The sequence below is a fragment of the Spermophilus citellus genome (genome assembly GCF_964194105.1).
Source record: "Spermophilus citellus genome assembly, chromosome: 5".
NCBI lineage: Eukaryota > Metazoa > Chordata > Mammalia > Rodentia > Sciuridae > Spermophilus > Spermophilus citellus.
Window position 1 is genome coordinate 116088240 of NC_138186.1, and position 16678 is coordinate 116104917.

Below are 16678 nucleotides of genomic sequence, written 5' to 3' on the forward strand. Positions count from 1 at the left end.
CTACCCACTTCATCAGGATATGGATATATATATATATATATGGATATATATATATATATATATATATATATATATATATATAGCTTCGCAAACAGAATGGACTGAATTTAATCTCCTAATTTTCCCTTGCCCAGGCATATATGCTAGATTTGACAGAATGGGGTGAATATGAGAGAAATATTTAGGATTGGATGAGGAATGTGTTCAAGGTGAGGAAAAACCACCTGTGACTCTGAATTTCAATTACCAGAGTAGTGGCAGGACGCCTACCAGAAATACCAGAGACAAGAGAATGGGGCTTAAAAACTAGGACCAAAAATAAAGATCTGGAAATCATTTATAGAGAGATGTTAGTTTGGAGCCTAAAGGAGTTAATGAAGTCATCTGAACTTAGTGTAAGTTATGAGTTAATGAGGTCACAGAAAAAAGGTAGAGATGAGGGTACAGGTAGGGTTGAAAAATGAGTCATCCCAAGAGTCAAGGAAGGAATCAGGGACAAGGTACTGTATGGTTGAATTAAAGTCATGATAGAAACAATAAAAATTTCTCACTGTTTTATTGAAGCATTTCAAAAATAGAAGCAATTTACTAGATTGGTAACATCTTGGGATTCAAGTGTTACTTTGTAGAAGGTCTTAATAGAACAATCCACTGATCTTAAGGTTTTTAGCAACCTATTTTACTGCTTTTCAACCATAACAATGTGAAAAACTCTGTACATTGTCAATTATCATACACAGTTACACAGAGATATGAAAATCACCTTGCATACCTTTTGTATCATTTTCCCTTCTGAACCTTCTGCATCATCTTCCTATCATGTCCTAGTGTAAATTCAAATTGTTAAATGTTCACATCTTTCTGGGCTATTGTAGCTTTTGCAATATTTTTTATTTATTTATTTATTTATTTATTTTTGAGACAGGATCTCTCTTTGTTGTCTATCTGATCTCAAACTCCTGGGCCCAACCTGTCCTCCTGCCTTAGCCTTCTGAATGCTGAGACAGCTGTGTGCACCACCACCCTGGTACAATACATTTTTTAATCTCCTTTACTGCTTTACTAATACCAGTGATGCTTTGTTTTTCTCAGGCTACTTTTTCCTTCATACCAAATACCTTTCAATTCCATGTTCATGAAATATATTTCTCCTTCCCTTACACTTAACTGTTTCCCTGTCTTGAAAACCCACCTTCTCTAGGAATACCACCTCTATGTTTAGTCCACTGCAACTGATGGATGCTTATAACATACTTTTTAACTGATATTAAAAGAAGTACTGCTAGTTATTATCTCAAGTTCTTACTGACATTTGTTTTCCTGATTCTCTCTTTTCTTTTTTTATTGTTAAAATAAGATCATTTATTGATAGAAACATTAAAAATTTCCATATGCAAATTTTGACAATTATATCAATAAACCCCATATAATTTTTTCTAATGCAGTATTTATGGCTCTTTGGTCATAGTTTTTGTGGAATCCTGATTCTCTTTTGCTTCCTGTTTAACTAAAAGCAAATAAATTACTAAAGTTTAAAAACAAATAGAAAAGGTATAATCTTAGCATGTTTATATACTTTATCTGATTCCAAAAAGTATTTTAATGTGCATATGCACATATGTATATATAGATATGTAATATACACACAGATAGAATTTAACAAATAGATTTTGTAAAAATTAGGGCATAGAGAAAATAGAGAATAATTAAGTTGAAAGAAAAAGTTAGTGTACACAGATTCCTGTTATTAACTACATGGCTCCTAAAATTGAACAATTACATCAACTGCCAGCCTCCTGTCAGCCAAATAGGGGAAAAGATATTTAGTAAGTTAGAAGATAGAAGTAAAGCAGAGGAAGTAAAGATTTTCCTGGCACTTGGATCTTTATAAAGAACTTCTGAAAGATACCAGTGTATAATTTCCTCAGCAACATTCCTGCTGTCAATGTAAGTTTGTATTGTACAGATTCTTATTTCAAGCTTGGGGCATAATAACCAAGTGAAGTTCAGTTAAACTCATGCTGTTTCATCAAATTTTTCATCAAAATTTTCATCAAAAATAATAGATATTTCTCTGAAATATCCAACTTGATCCAGAAAAGTTTTAAATGTTAGAGATTTGGATAGACTTATGTTGTTCAGGCCTTTCATTAATGTTTATTGTTTAATAAAATTTGGGCAGTACATAATTCAAGGTTGTCTTTTCGGCAAGAAGATGGAGTGAATAATTCTATCAGTCTTGTTCATAGTTTGAAGGGTTTGGCCCTTTGTGTATCCAGCAGCACAAAGAAGCATTCAAACTTGCTCTGATTCACTTTTTAATATCCTTAGATTATGAATTAGCATTTTTTACTGAGTATTTCCATGATTTGGAAAACAGAAGAATGGGAGGAAAAATAATAACTCTTTGCTGTCCACTTCTTTTCCAACTCTGGGCTATTCAAATATCTAAGCATTCATTTTCTCTCCAAAGGTCTCCCAAAAGGAGAGGAAAACAGAAACAACAACAGCAAAATATAAAACACAAGTAACAAAACCTCTGCATTTATCAGACCTTAACATGTTCAGAAGTTATAATTTTCCAGTTTAAAGTTCCTAGCTATTCTAAAGCCATTTCTCTCTCTTCTTCAGTATCCTAAATGTCACCTTTCATGCTGCTTAGCCCTGATTTTCAAGGTAACAATTAGAATTGACTCACCTTACATTTCACATGCACGTGCAAGACCCATACCAGAGGGCCTGATCTTGCACCATGTGGATAATTTTTCACATTTCTTCTGGAAAGATATCAAAACCAGGCAAATCTACAGTACTGTCCTTCGTCCCAAAGAGATGTAGCAAATACTGCCCTCTACTGTGGGGATGCTCAGTTTGACTCAGTTATGTTAATAATCAAGTGACAGTATTCGGGTGCTGATTTCAATCATTTTGGTAGAACAATGCTGTTGCTAATTACTTCGTCATTATCGTATACATTCTTATTAAAAAATAGAACACAGAAAAAGATGGAAACATTTCAGCCTTGGCCACCTACATTTATTATCCTCTGAAGTCTGCATAATCAAATATCATAGTGCTGTGTCTAAAGCATTAATAGAAATGTTTAGATTTCCAATGTTTTGAACTAAGAAAATACCTTGCTCAGTGGGGGAAAAAGGAAGAGTTCTCATAGCATTATTTTAATAAACAAGTTTGTGAAATAATTCTAGCACCAGTTGGGCTGTTTTTCTTCCCTTTGCCAATATTTTTTTGCAGCATTTGCTAGATTGCTAATATCCAAATTCACAATTAAAAAAAAAACTGGCTGTTTTTAAAGCTCTAATAATTTCTCTATGATTTTAAAGGGGTAGTTATACATGTTTAACAGTGGTAGATCTTGTTTAGCCAAATATCTTTCATACAAAAACTCCTTAAAGATATATTCAACTAACCAATGAGGGCTGGGAATATGGCTCAGTGGCAGAGCACTTGCCTAGCACATGTCCTGCCCTGGGTTCAACCTCCAGTGCTGCAAAACAACAACAAAACACCACTATCCAATGAAATAATTACATATATGCACTCATGTATATATAGCATGCTTTAAAAAATGCCATGTAATATAGCAAGAGCTGTGGAAGACAAAACCTTGTAATTCTAAATGGTCCCATGGCTTCTAATAAAATCTGAAGTCTAAACCTTTCTTTATCTTAATTCAGAAACTTTCAGTACTTACTGCAAGAACTAGCAGGAGAATCTAGGCAAGCTAGATTCTAGTACATGGTTCACCAGCATCTGCAAAGGCCCATTTCCCCCAGACTTACAAACTGTAGTGTGAGAAATAGTCAGAGGCAGCCTAGAATCAAAAAGAAACTGCCTCTGACTATTTCTCACACTACAGTACTGAAAATTTAGTCTGCATAAAGCACCTGGGTAAGGACTTTCTAATTCTAGAAGTGCTTGGAAATCTTTGTGTTGGGTTCTGAGCTTCACTTACTCATTCACCGTTTTCATTCTTTTGTGGAGTTGAATCCAGCTTATCCCATTTCCTACAGGAGCAACTCTCAATTCCCTCTAAATATTAGATGTCTGTGAAACCATTGGACACCCATTCTAATCAGATGCCAGCTAATTGTTTAACAAATTTCAGTCTGGTTTACTCAATCCCAAGTGGTTAATAAAACCCCACTAATTTTTAACCATCTTATAAGATACTTTTGCAGTTTTTTTTTTATTGTACTGAAGATTGAACCCAGAAGTCCTCTACAATGTAGCCACCCTCTCTAACCCTCATTATTTTTTAATTTTTAAAGTTTTGAGATATGCTCTTGTTAAGTTGCCCAAGCTGACCTCAAACTTGAAGACCTCTAGCCTCAGCCTCCTGAGTTATATAGGTGTGTACCATTGCACCTGGCTTCTTTTGCAGTTTTTATGCATTGCCTTGGAGCTATATTAATGCTTACATTCAGCGATGCTTATTAATAATAATGATGTTAATACTAATGATTTTCTACTTCATATTCTTCTAGCATTGTGTTTTTAACTTAGCTCCACATTTTTTTTTTCATTTTGGTTTTCTGTGCTACAGGCTATGTAAGTCAAACATTTCTATGCCAATTAGAATTTCCCACTCTCTCTCCCTTTAAACAAATTGGAAGTATTCCCAGCACAGTGATTTGCTGCACACTTATGTCTTGAGGAAGTCATCAGTCCACAATCTCCAGAATTAGACATCTCCAGAATTTGGAGATCTCTTTATTGTATATGCAAAGTTAGTCATGCATGTGGACAGTGCATCTTTCTATATTTTGTTATCTTTCTATATTTTGTCACCTTGATTTTTTTGTTAAGTCATTGTTTCTATAAGTGCTCTGTTATAATATTATTCCCCCATAGACTACCATACTATCCATTGAAAGTAGTTTGTTAAAAATCTGGCAGATTTGGGTAGAACTAGCCTCCTGCTATTGAGACTACATAAGTCAAGCAATGCAACATTTCCTCAGCATTCTGAAGAACACTTGAAGGAACATTCATAGGAGTTGGCAGTGTTTCCTAGAAGGGTGAGCTATTGCCAAACTAGGTGTTGCAGACTTCGTATTAATGAGATTTCCTATATTAAGGTGTCATCTAACTCTTGGGCAATTACTCACTCTGCAAATAACACATTTCAGGACTCTGATTCTAATTATTCCATTTATTAATTTGGAATTTGACACATATATGTTGTTCTGACATCAACTTATATGGTATTTTCAGTTTGTTTTCAGAAGGACACATTCATTCTAATTCCAGCCAAGCATTTTTTTTCCTAAGGTACTTCTCTTTAAGATATGAAAGATTATTCTTTCTGTGTAAACAAGCAAGATGCCACAATACTTGTTTAATGAGGAGTTCTCTTATATACTATAAGGGATTTATAAAGTAGAGTCTATATAGATGATGGGTAACCCCAAAGGACAGTTTAATCTAGACAAAGCTTGAAATAATGATCCTACTACTGGAGCTGAAATAATAATGGCAGAACAAGCTTTACTGAGGCAGAGGCAAAAGAAACCGAAGCAGACAGTGCATTTGTGGATGCTGACGTTCTCTTTGCAGGACAGAAGGCAGTATGGTGGTAACATCTGTTCATTTCACATTGCTGTGGCCTTGAGAAAATCCCCACTCCTGGTACCAGGGTCAGAACCAAATTAGACAGCTGTGCCATTTCTCATACAGGAGAAAAAAAAAAAAGACGTAAGCAAACTCTTTATTCCTAAAAGTTTGTTAGAGAAACTGTGCTACGTATAATCCAGCTGTATATTCTCGGTAATTAAGGAAAACAAATGCTCTTTGCAAACTCAGTATAGATTTAAAGTTCTTTAAGTTTTCATCAGGTTTCCACAGAAACAAAGAGTTTGAGACAATAGTCGAGAATGCACAAACCATCAAATAAGTAGATTTTAATTGTTCCTATCTAGAAAAATTATTCAGGTAACCAGCTACATCAAAGGCTATTAAACTTTTTAATTACTCAGGTAGAAAGATAGAGAATGTCATCATTATCTATCATAAGAAGAATCTGCATTAGATAATGCTACTTGAATTTTGAGCTAGAATAACATACTCAAGGATGCTACTAACTGAAGTGCCATTTAGTACTCAAAAGTAATCATATGCTTTAATTATTCATAGGGCACAATGCATGAATTCACAATACTAATTATGGTTTCAAAAAGTGTCTTATGCTATGGTTTACTTACATAGGAGTATCAAATGATGCAAATTAAAATTATAAATATTTGCAGCTGCCATAGATATCATGTGCATGGGATGTAGTTGTTTGTGTGGTCAGACTTCTTTCAGGATTTATTAAGTACTTGGTAGTTTTCATTGATTTAGAAGAAGTCTTGATGATAGTATATTCATTTACTAATTATGTATAATGCAAGACTCTATTCCCTGCTTTTGGCTGGGTGCTAGGGACACTGAAGTGAATGAGATAGTATTGACCCTTCTGGCACTTCTAGTCTTGTATGGTGAAGTGAGTGAGGGTAATAGTGGCAGATTTAAATAGATTTGTAGCCCCTCATGTTCTTTAGTACAGTCACATGCTGCTTTACATTGGGATAGTTTCTGGGAACTCCTGTTTAGGCAGTTTAGTCATGCACAGGGTGGACTTACACAAACCTAGATGATGTACCTCACACCATGCTTAATCTATATGGTACAACCTGTTGTCTACAAACCTGTTTAGCTTGTTACCACACTGAATGCTATAGACAGTTGCGACACAATAGTAAGTATTCATGTGTCTAATATAGGAAAGGTACAGTCAAAATACTAAGGAATAGGAATTTTTACAGTTCCATTGTAATTTTATAGGTCCACTGTTGTATATGTATTCCATTGTTGACCAAAATATTACTATGTGAGGCATGACTGTATATGCATTTATGTTGAGTATTTTACACATTCACTCTTATTAGGGAAGATGAAGAGACTAAATATCTGAAAAATAAAAATACATAATGAATATACTTTATTTGGAATTAGTAAAGATATTTAACATTGTTTCTCTATATCATTCTGTTTTTACTCTTTTTTGTCATAGTATATTTTGTTTCTCCTTTGACAAATCTCAAAAATAAAGATCATCAAACACACCTGTACATCTATCACTCAGTCAAATTAGAACAATTAGTATTTTTATATATTTTCTTGTGCCTTTTTTTTACATAAAAACACTGAGCAAAACATATGTCTTAATACAATTATAACTTCACATTATGGTTTTTTGTTTAGCTTTATATCACAAGCCTGCTTTCAGATCATAAAATATTTTTCATGAATACCATTATTTGTTGGCAACATATTATTCTATTATGTCAATATGCCTAACTTACTGACTCATTTCTCTGTTGTTAGATATTAAGATTCCTTTTAGGTGACATAGTCATAAATTTCCTATATACATTATAGCCTTCGATAGAATTTCTGATCACTTATTCCTGATTGATTTCTAGAAATGGAATTCTGGGTTAAGTTTACAACATTTTTTTTTTTTTTTACATCCTGATTTTTTTTTTTTATCGGTTCATTGCAGTTAAGCTTACAACATTTTTTAGGCTCTTAATACAGTCCAATAAATTGTTTTCTGGAACAAGTGAACACATTCACTCTTCCAGGCGAAATGGATGCCTCGTTATATGCTTCTTGGCATTGAAAAGCATAACTTATTTTTCTTTGTAGAATTGTTACACAAAAAAAGATATATTATTCTTATTTTGTCTTTCTTTGGTTTACTAAGCTTTGCTGTATTTTCATTTTATTTATTAGCCCCTTATACTTTTTACATATCTATATTTTGAGGGGGTTACTGGCGATTGAACTCAGGGACATTCAACAACTGGGCCACATCCCCAGCCCCATTTTATATTTTATTTAGAGACAGGGTCTCACTGAGTTGCTTAGCACCTCACTCTTGCTAAGGCTGGCTTTGAACTCGCAATCCTCCTGCCTCAGCCTCCCCCACCCCCCCGAACTACTGGGATTATAGGCATGTGCCATTGCACCCAGCTTTTTATATTTTTTGTGAGTTCATTCAAATTTATATCCATTTTTCTGTTGGAGTACTCTTTTTTTTTCTTTTCTTTTTGTACTGGGGATTAAACCCAGAGGTGTTCTGCCACTGAGATATATCCCAGTTTCTTTTTATATTTTATTTTGAGACAGAGTCTTGCTAAGTTGCTCAGGCTGATCTTGAACTTGCAATCCTTCTGCCTCAGCCTCCCAAGTTGCTGATGACCTGTGATTGTTGGAATACTCTTACAATTTTTGATTGCAGCAATTCCTTGTCTTGCTCAATATCTTTTCATGACAACTTGTTCTTTCTTGCCTACTCTCTGATTTTATTAAATTGGGACATGCCTTCCAGCATTTTATAAGGATGCCACATTATTTTCTAAGTTTTTTTCTTTTAGTTCTTATATACAGTAAATCATAAATTTTATCTCTGGTAGTAAATTTTATACTATACCATAAAAATTTCAAAATTGATTATAAAAAGTAAGCAAACAATAAATCATAATATATATGTTGTACATAACACGTATGAAAAACTAATTTCTATGAATGCTATATCTTATTTTTCTACAAGGATTGAGATTTTTAATGACTTTGGAAACATAGGGGCTTTCCCTAATAAATCTCTCTAACAATTATAGTGAATAAGTTAGCTATTGCTGTACTATAAAATCACCCTAAAATTCAGTGACTTGAAACAATAAGCATTTATTATTGCTGTCTATAGGTTGGCTAGGAAGTTCTTTTGGTCTCTCTTGGGCTCACTTGGGTATCTGAGTCAGCTTTCCTGATCAGGCCTGGGTTCTTATCTGTGTGGGGGCCAGCCTGTTGTTTTCTGGCCTAGAATGTTCATGTGAGACAATTAGTTCTTCTTGTGTTCTTTCCTCCTTCTACAGGCTAGCTCGGTATTACAAAAAAAGTGATCAGAAAGAAGCATGCAAAGCCTCTTGAAACCTTGGTTCACAACTGGAAACTATCACTGGTACCTTATTCTGTTGGCTGTGGCAAATTACAAGATCAGCCCAGATTGAAGAGTAGGCAGATAGACTCTACATCTTAATAAAAGAGTGAAACAGTCACAACCCAAAGAGTGTGGGCAAGTAAGCAGGAACAATCAGCCATTACTGTAATTAGATTGCCCCACCTAGGCATTCTTTACATCTCCAGAAATGTTTCAAATATTTTTAAATTACCATAATTTTCTAGAGAATTTTAGCTAGTATATCTGAATGCCTCCCCAAATCTTTAAATACTGAATGCTAAGAAAAAGAGAGGGTAAGTGGCAACATTAGCATTAACCTCCCAGTTTCACTGATAGCATGTCACACTTCAAAAATCATACCATTTTTGTGGCATATAGGGCTGTATAAATGGCATCAATATTAGTTTGGAATACATTTTTTTGTGTGTGTGGTTCTGGGGATTGAACCCAGGGCCTTGTGCATGCAAGGCAAGTGCTCTACCAACTAAGCTATATCCGCAGCCCAGGAATACATTATTTTTATATTATATAATGAGAAAAAAATAATTTTGCAAAGCTATTTTAAAATGTATCAAAAATTGGGCTGGAGCTGGGGCTCAGTGGTATAGTGCTCGCCTGGCATGCATGAGGCACCGGGTTCAATCCTCAGCACCACATAAAAATAAAATAAAGGTATAGTGTTCACCAACAACTAAAAAAAACCACATAAAAATGTATCAAATATTGTATTTGAATAAAACTTTCAAATAAAATCTTTTCAAATTTTGTAGTAAGAAACTTTCCTCCACAAACATAACTTTTTAAGATTTAGGTTTAATGCTTGAAATGGCTAAATATAGTTCCTGATTAAGACTTTAAAAATGATAATCTGAAGAAATTTTGAGAGAACATTTTGATAGTTAGATAATGAGAATGAGTATTTTATACAAGAAACATTTATTTAGGAAGTCTTTTATTTCCTGTAAGCTGGATTCTTTCTCTATAGTTTGTATCACTCTCCTTTTTAGGACAATGAAGGAAGTAGGATGAAATAAATATTAATATAGGCTAACTGCTGAAACAAATAGCCCCCAAGTCTCAGAAGATAAACAAATAAACATATATTTCATACTCATATCACCATCCAGTGCAGGATGGCATTGAGACTCTGTCCCATGTGGTCCTTCATGAACTCAGGCTTTTTTCTTCCTTTAAATTCTCTACCGATAAACAGGGAGCCTACATCCTGGGAACAAATCTTTACCCCACACACTTCAGATAGAGCCCTAATATCCAGAGTATACAAAGAACTCAAAAAATTAGATAATAAGATAATAACCCAATCAACAAATGGGCCAAGGACCTGAACAGACACTTCTCAGAGGAGGACATACAATCAATCAACAAGTACATGAAAAAATGCTCACCATCGCTAGCAGTCAGAGAAATGCAAATCAAAACCACCCTAAGATACCATCTCACTCCAGTAAGATTGGCAGCCATTAAGAAGTCCAACAACAACAAGTGCTGGCGAGGATGCGGGGAAATGGGTACACTTGTTCATTGTTGGTGGGACTGCAAAATGGTGCAGCCAATTTGGAAAGCAGTATGGAGATTCCTTGGAAAGCTGGGAATGGAACCACCATTTGACCCAGCTATTCCCCTACTCGGTCTATTCCCTAAAGACCTAGCAAGAGCATGCTACAGGGACACTGCTATATCAATGTTCATAGCAGCACAATTCACGATAGCAAGATTGTGGAACCAACCTAGAAGCCCTTCAATAGATGAATGGATTAAAAAATGTGGCATTTATACACAATGGAGTATTACTCTGCAATAAGAAATGACAAAATCATAGAATTTGGAGGGAAATGGATGGCATTAGAGCAGATTATGCTAAGTGAAGCTAGCCAATCCTTAAAAAACAAATGTCAAATGTCTTCTTTGATATAAGGGGAGTAACCAAGGACAGGGTAGAGACGAAGAGCTGGAGAAGAAGAATAACATTAAATAGGGATGATAGGCGGGAGGGAAAGTGAGAGTTAAGGGAAATTGCATGGAATTGGAAGGTGAGCCTCAGGGTTATACACAATTACATATAAGAGGAAAGGAGGAGTAGGAGGAAAATTATATAAGTGGAAGAAACGATTTATAGTAGAGGGGATGGAGAGAGAGAAGGGGAGGGGAGGGGAGGGGAGGGGTGAGGGGACAGTGGAGAATGGGATAGACAGCAGAATACATCAGTCACTAGAAAGGCAATTTGTAAATCAATGGAAATGTAACTGATGTGACACAGCAATCTGTATACGGGGTAAAAATGGGAGTTCATAACCCACTTGAATCAATCTGTGAAATATGGTATATTAAGAACTATGTAATGTTTTGAACAACCAACAATAAAATAAAAAAAAATAAATAAATAAAAATAAAAATCAACACTTTCAAAAAAAAAAATAGTTGAACCAGTTAAGCCTCGGTGGCTGGAGAGATTTTTTAAACAGAAATAAATAAATAAATAAATAAATAAATAAATAAATTCTCTACCTTCCTTCAAATCCTCAGAGTTCTCTCTATTCAGCCAGCAGATGAAGTGAGGGGCTCTGAAGAACTATATCTAGTAATAAACGTGAACATAAGTAATCCCGTCCTTTCATGTGGGGCTAAGTACTCAGAAAACTTAAGGTCCTTGAAGCCTTGGATTTGGATTTTTTTCCTACAAGTATTATTTTTTTTCAAAGATAAAATCCAGCAGAAGCTGGGCATGGTGGTATACATCTATAGACTCAATTCTTGGGAAGTTGAGGCAAGAGGATCACTTGAATAGAGTAGTTCAAAACCAGTCTGGGCAACATAACAAGACCATGTCTCAAATATATGTAGACACACAAAGAGAAGAATTTTTACATGACGAAAGTGTAGAGACTGGAGAGATGTCTACAAGCCAAGGAAGGCCATGGAGTTCCAGCTGTCGCTAGATCTCAGAGGAAACATGGCCCCTTTACCACTTGATTTCATACTTCCAGACTCTGGACTGTGAGACAATAAACTTCAGTTTTAATAACTGATAAAAGAAAAGAAAAACTCAGCCAATACAAAAATTAACCAAACATATAAGGAGATAAGACACTGAATGAAGAGAAGCAAAAATAACAGGCAATAAAATTATGAACTGTAGATATTGAAATTATGAGTCCATAGTGAAACCACTAAGTTTACATATTCAAAGAGATTTTTTTAAAAAGAATAGGTTTGGAAATTTTAGAAAGGGATTTAGCTACTATAAAAAAGAGATAATATTTTGAAAAAAGAAACAGTGTATAAAATGTAATAATCAAAATTAGAACCCAACAAATGAGGTTCAGAGCAAATAAAATATAACTAAGGAGAAACAATGTAGAGCAGACTATAGGTTGGAGAAAATTATCAGAGAAAACTGAGTTGTGAAGAAATATAAGTAAATAAAGGAGAGTACATATAGAACATACAGGAAGTCTAACCTAGATTCATTTTAGAGTACCTAGGTACTCAAGTGGGGAGCCCGTGTCCATGTGCAGATGGGCTGGATGTCATCTGACATCATGGAGACAAGAAACACTGACCTGATACTACTCATCAAGCTTGCCTGGAAAAGACTGCAAAATTAAGACATGATATATAAATGGAAGGAAATCAACCTGGACTGGGATGTGGATTTTGACATTGAGGGCTTGGTGCTTGACTGTGAACTATTTGGGAATCCTGCCATTCTGCCTTATTCTCTCTTTTACTGCTTTAGTGTGAGAAATCATTAGTTGAATGTGCCTGTGTAACTAAAGTCAGATATCATCCAAATATCAAATTTGTCTTCCTCTGTCAAACCTTAACGGAAAGTTATGTGAAGCTTACATTTTCTTTTAAAATGTCCTTGAAAAAAATTGAATGCCTATGGATTAATAAAACTTATCAGGAAAAAGAAATAAAGAAATGCCCATGCCAAAATTGGTTATTGTAATCTCATATAGATGAGACATGAATGCCCATTATAAAAATAACCTCCTCTTTTATTTTTAAAAAGCATTATTGCTTTTGCTTTTTAAATAACATAAATTCACTGGGAAATTTTTTTTAAATATAACAAAGAGACAAAATTCATCTCTTCTTCTACGTAATGGTAACTACTAATATTTTGGTCTGTATCTTTCTATAGTTTTTCCTATGGTGTTTTAGGTATGTGTTTCATTATTTTGGAGACGAATGATAAAAGAAGGGCTAGGCCTGCTGCCCATGTTATGTTATGTTATGTTTTATTCATACATTTACTCCCTAATTCACTCAATAATATTAAGCACTTCCTTTGTGCCATGTCCTGCATTGGGGACTGTCATTATGTAGGCATGAGGATTCCCCTCCACCCCCATGTGGTGCTGCTGATGTTACTAAAAAGAGAAAGACAGGGCCTGAGGCAGGAGCAATTTTTGTTACCTACATATGACCTTATGGAGAACCAAGGTGTGTAGGGTCTCAGTGGACCAGCTAGAGGGAACAGCTTCTACCTACTGGATGGAAGGGTAGAAGTAAACTAGAGTCAGTTTACCTATTCACTCGTAGGCTCCCTGGCCTCACAATCTGAGGAAAAGATTAATGGCTAATAAAATAATAGCTAGCTATTTATTGAGTATTGTATTCCAAATAGTGTACTCTATGCATAAGTCATTTCATTGAACTCTCACATAAATTCTGTAAATTAATAACCAGCACTTTCTGAACACTTATTATGTGTCAGGCACTGTGAAAAAAATGTTATATGCAGTCAAGAATTGAATCCTTAGCAGCTGGGTGCAGTGAAACGTGCCTGTAATCCTAGAAACTCAGAAGACTGAGACAAGGGGAACACAATTTTGAGACCAGTGTTAATGAGACCCTGTCTCAAAAGAAGTAAAAATAAAATGGCTGGGGATGTATGTAGTTCAGTGGTAAAGCTCTCCTGGGTTCAGTCCCCAGTACTGCAGAAGAAAAAGTAAATAAAATAAAGAATTGACTCCTGAGGACAAACCTGAGATGAGTTCTCTTATAATCCCCTTTATTGATGAGGAAACTAAGTTCAGAGAGATTTGTTCAAGTGACAGAGCCAGTGATTCCAAAGCCTTTACTTATGTTTTCACCCATGATCTAAATCCCCATATCTCACCAAATTAAATTCTGAAATTTTGAGTGTTACTTCTTGGACACTTCTACATCAAAGCCAGTGCAAGAAAATATTTACATTTTTTTATATTTTAAATTAATCTTAATAAATGATTAAGATATTTTGGGGGGCAGAGATTTTTTGGAGCTGATTTTTTTTTGGGGGGGGAAGAGACTTCCTTCATTTCTTTGGCAACCAATAATCTCTTCTTATTATATGAGTGTTTAATGTGGTAAAATAATATATAACATAAAATTTCCATTTTAATAGTTCAGTAGCATTAAGTATGTTTCCATTGTGCCACCATCGTCACCACCCATCTGCAAACTTTCTCATCATCCCAAACTGTATGTAATAAACAATAACTCCATATTCCCCCAACCACTATTGTTTTTAAAGGAGATAGGTAATTATGTTAAGCTTTATTTTTCTTTATGTGAATGAGCACATAATTGTTTTAGTGATCTGCAGGAGAGGGCTATTTGTTAATATGATGGCAAATGCAGCACCTACTGACAAAGGTGTATAATTTGTAAAATAGCTGAGTGGGCAAAATTCTGATTTTCAGTTGCCCTAGGCACTTCAGTGCACTTCTGATAATGATTTTCCTTGGGCATGTAGTTATACTGATAGAAATCACATTCATGCATAAAAAGTGAGCTTAATTATACATAACTACATACCTAATATGAGGTTTTACATTTTTTTAAATATACCTTCTGATTTACAAAAGATGAGATACTCAAATCTAACTGATCTCAAGAAAGCAGCTTCTGAGTGTGAAAGTCTTATTATTATCCTTTTTTACAAAAAGACACTATTTTGCCTTCCCTTCTCTCTTCTGGGAATTGTTTTCATTACATGTGATTCCACAATCTCCTGTGGTCATTGCTGTGACTCCAAGGTCAGGCAAATGCACAAAAGCTGATTTAGAGTTTTGGGTGAAGTTGGTGGTAGAGGAAAATTAACATTCCCACTGAGAATGAAATTTCTTCACATTCTCAAATTATTTGTACTGAGCCCAATCACTTGAGTTCAAAATAATAATAATAAAAGTAACCAAAATGGTTTGGATACTGAGGTATCCAATGCCCCAGCCACTTGTGCTAAATGCTTTACATGTATTATTTAATCCTTAATTCTGTGAGATTAGAACCAAATTTCCATTTTTATAGATAGGAAAACCAAGGAACAGAAAATTTATATAATTTACCAAAAATGCCCAGTTAACAAGTAACAGACCGAGGATTCAAATCCAGGCAGTCTAGAGCCCTTGCTCCTAGCTTCTCCATTAACACATGCTCCTACTCTATCAGGCTTGACAGCAACATACCCTGGCAAGAGTGCCAGGGTTAAATCAAAAACTAGCTCTCAAACCCACAGCACCCTCAAGCCCCTCCCTGGCTGAGGTGAGTGTCTTGACTCAGAACCAGGCATCAGGTCTGGAGGTAGAATCTTTGCAGCGAGGGAAGGAGAACAGAAAGACAAAGATCTCCTTCAGACTGCCATTTGTATCTGGTTGGTGAGAGGAGAAGTGGGGAAGACACCATATGTACCTTCCCAGAGAAGTCTGGTTATTCTTTGTGCTGTTCTTTCTGGTTTTGTGCCCCTTTGTCCAGGTCTCATACTTGCTGTCCCTCTCTTAGAACTGCTTCTCTCTCTCTCTCTCTCTCTCTCTCTCTCTCTCTCTCTGTTTTACAATGCTTTCTCTCTTGAGGGAACTCCTTCTCCAGAACCTGACAGTCTGAATTACTTACACCTTTCTAGTCTTCTTGAGGACTTGTACCTCTGTACTGAGTAGAACAGACTTTCATGGGTTGTGAAGACTTAAGATCCTCAAAAATATTTCTACCTGCAGGTTGAAAGTTCTTGTTCCTAAAACATCTGTTTAACCCATGAACATTATGAAGACTACTTGCACACACATTCTTTGGGGCTAGGAACATCAGGAAATGTCCTATCAGGAAAGGTAGGCTTAAACAAATGGATGCTAAGGAAAGAATGACTCCTCCCCCTCGTACTCCCTAATTCTCCCAGGAACTCAGCCATAGCATTCTTTCTGAAAGAAGGAGCAAAGGAGCCCTAAGTGAGGCATTTCTGGACAGCAAGGAGTATTGATGGATTGGCCTGAAACTGAGGCAGCTCAGCCTCCTGCATCCTAGGGATTGCTCTTGGTGACCCAGGAGCTTTCAGAGGGACCTGAGCCACCCAGTCTCTGATGAGGGCCAGAAATGCTCTTGCTCATGATTTGTTACTCATGGAGTACAATCACACACAACTTAAAGTGAGCAGAGGTGACATTTCCTTAGCTTTTTCACTGCTGTGACCAAAAGACCTAATGAGAATAATTTTAAGGAGGAAAAGTTTATTTGGGGGCTCATAGTTTCAGAGGTCTCAGTCCATAGATGTCCAACTCCATTGCTCTGGGCTGGAGGGAAGGCAGAATATTATGGTAGAAGGGTGTGTCAGAGGAAAGCAACTGGAATGTGGCACCAGGAAGCAGA

General features: G+C 35.6%; 1 protein-coding gene across 5 annotated transcripts in view; it reads left to right on the plus strand.

Annotated features, from left to right (window-relative positions):
* AFG1L (AFG1 like ATPase) overlaps positions 1-16678 on the plus strand; it is a 225130-nt gene that overhangs the window by 189102 nt on the left and 19350 nt on the right. The window lies entirely within an intron of this gene.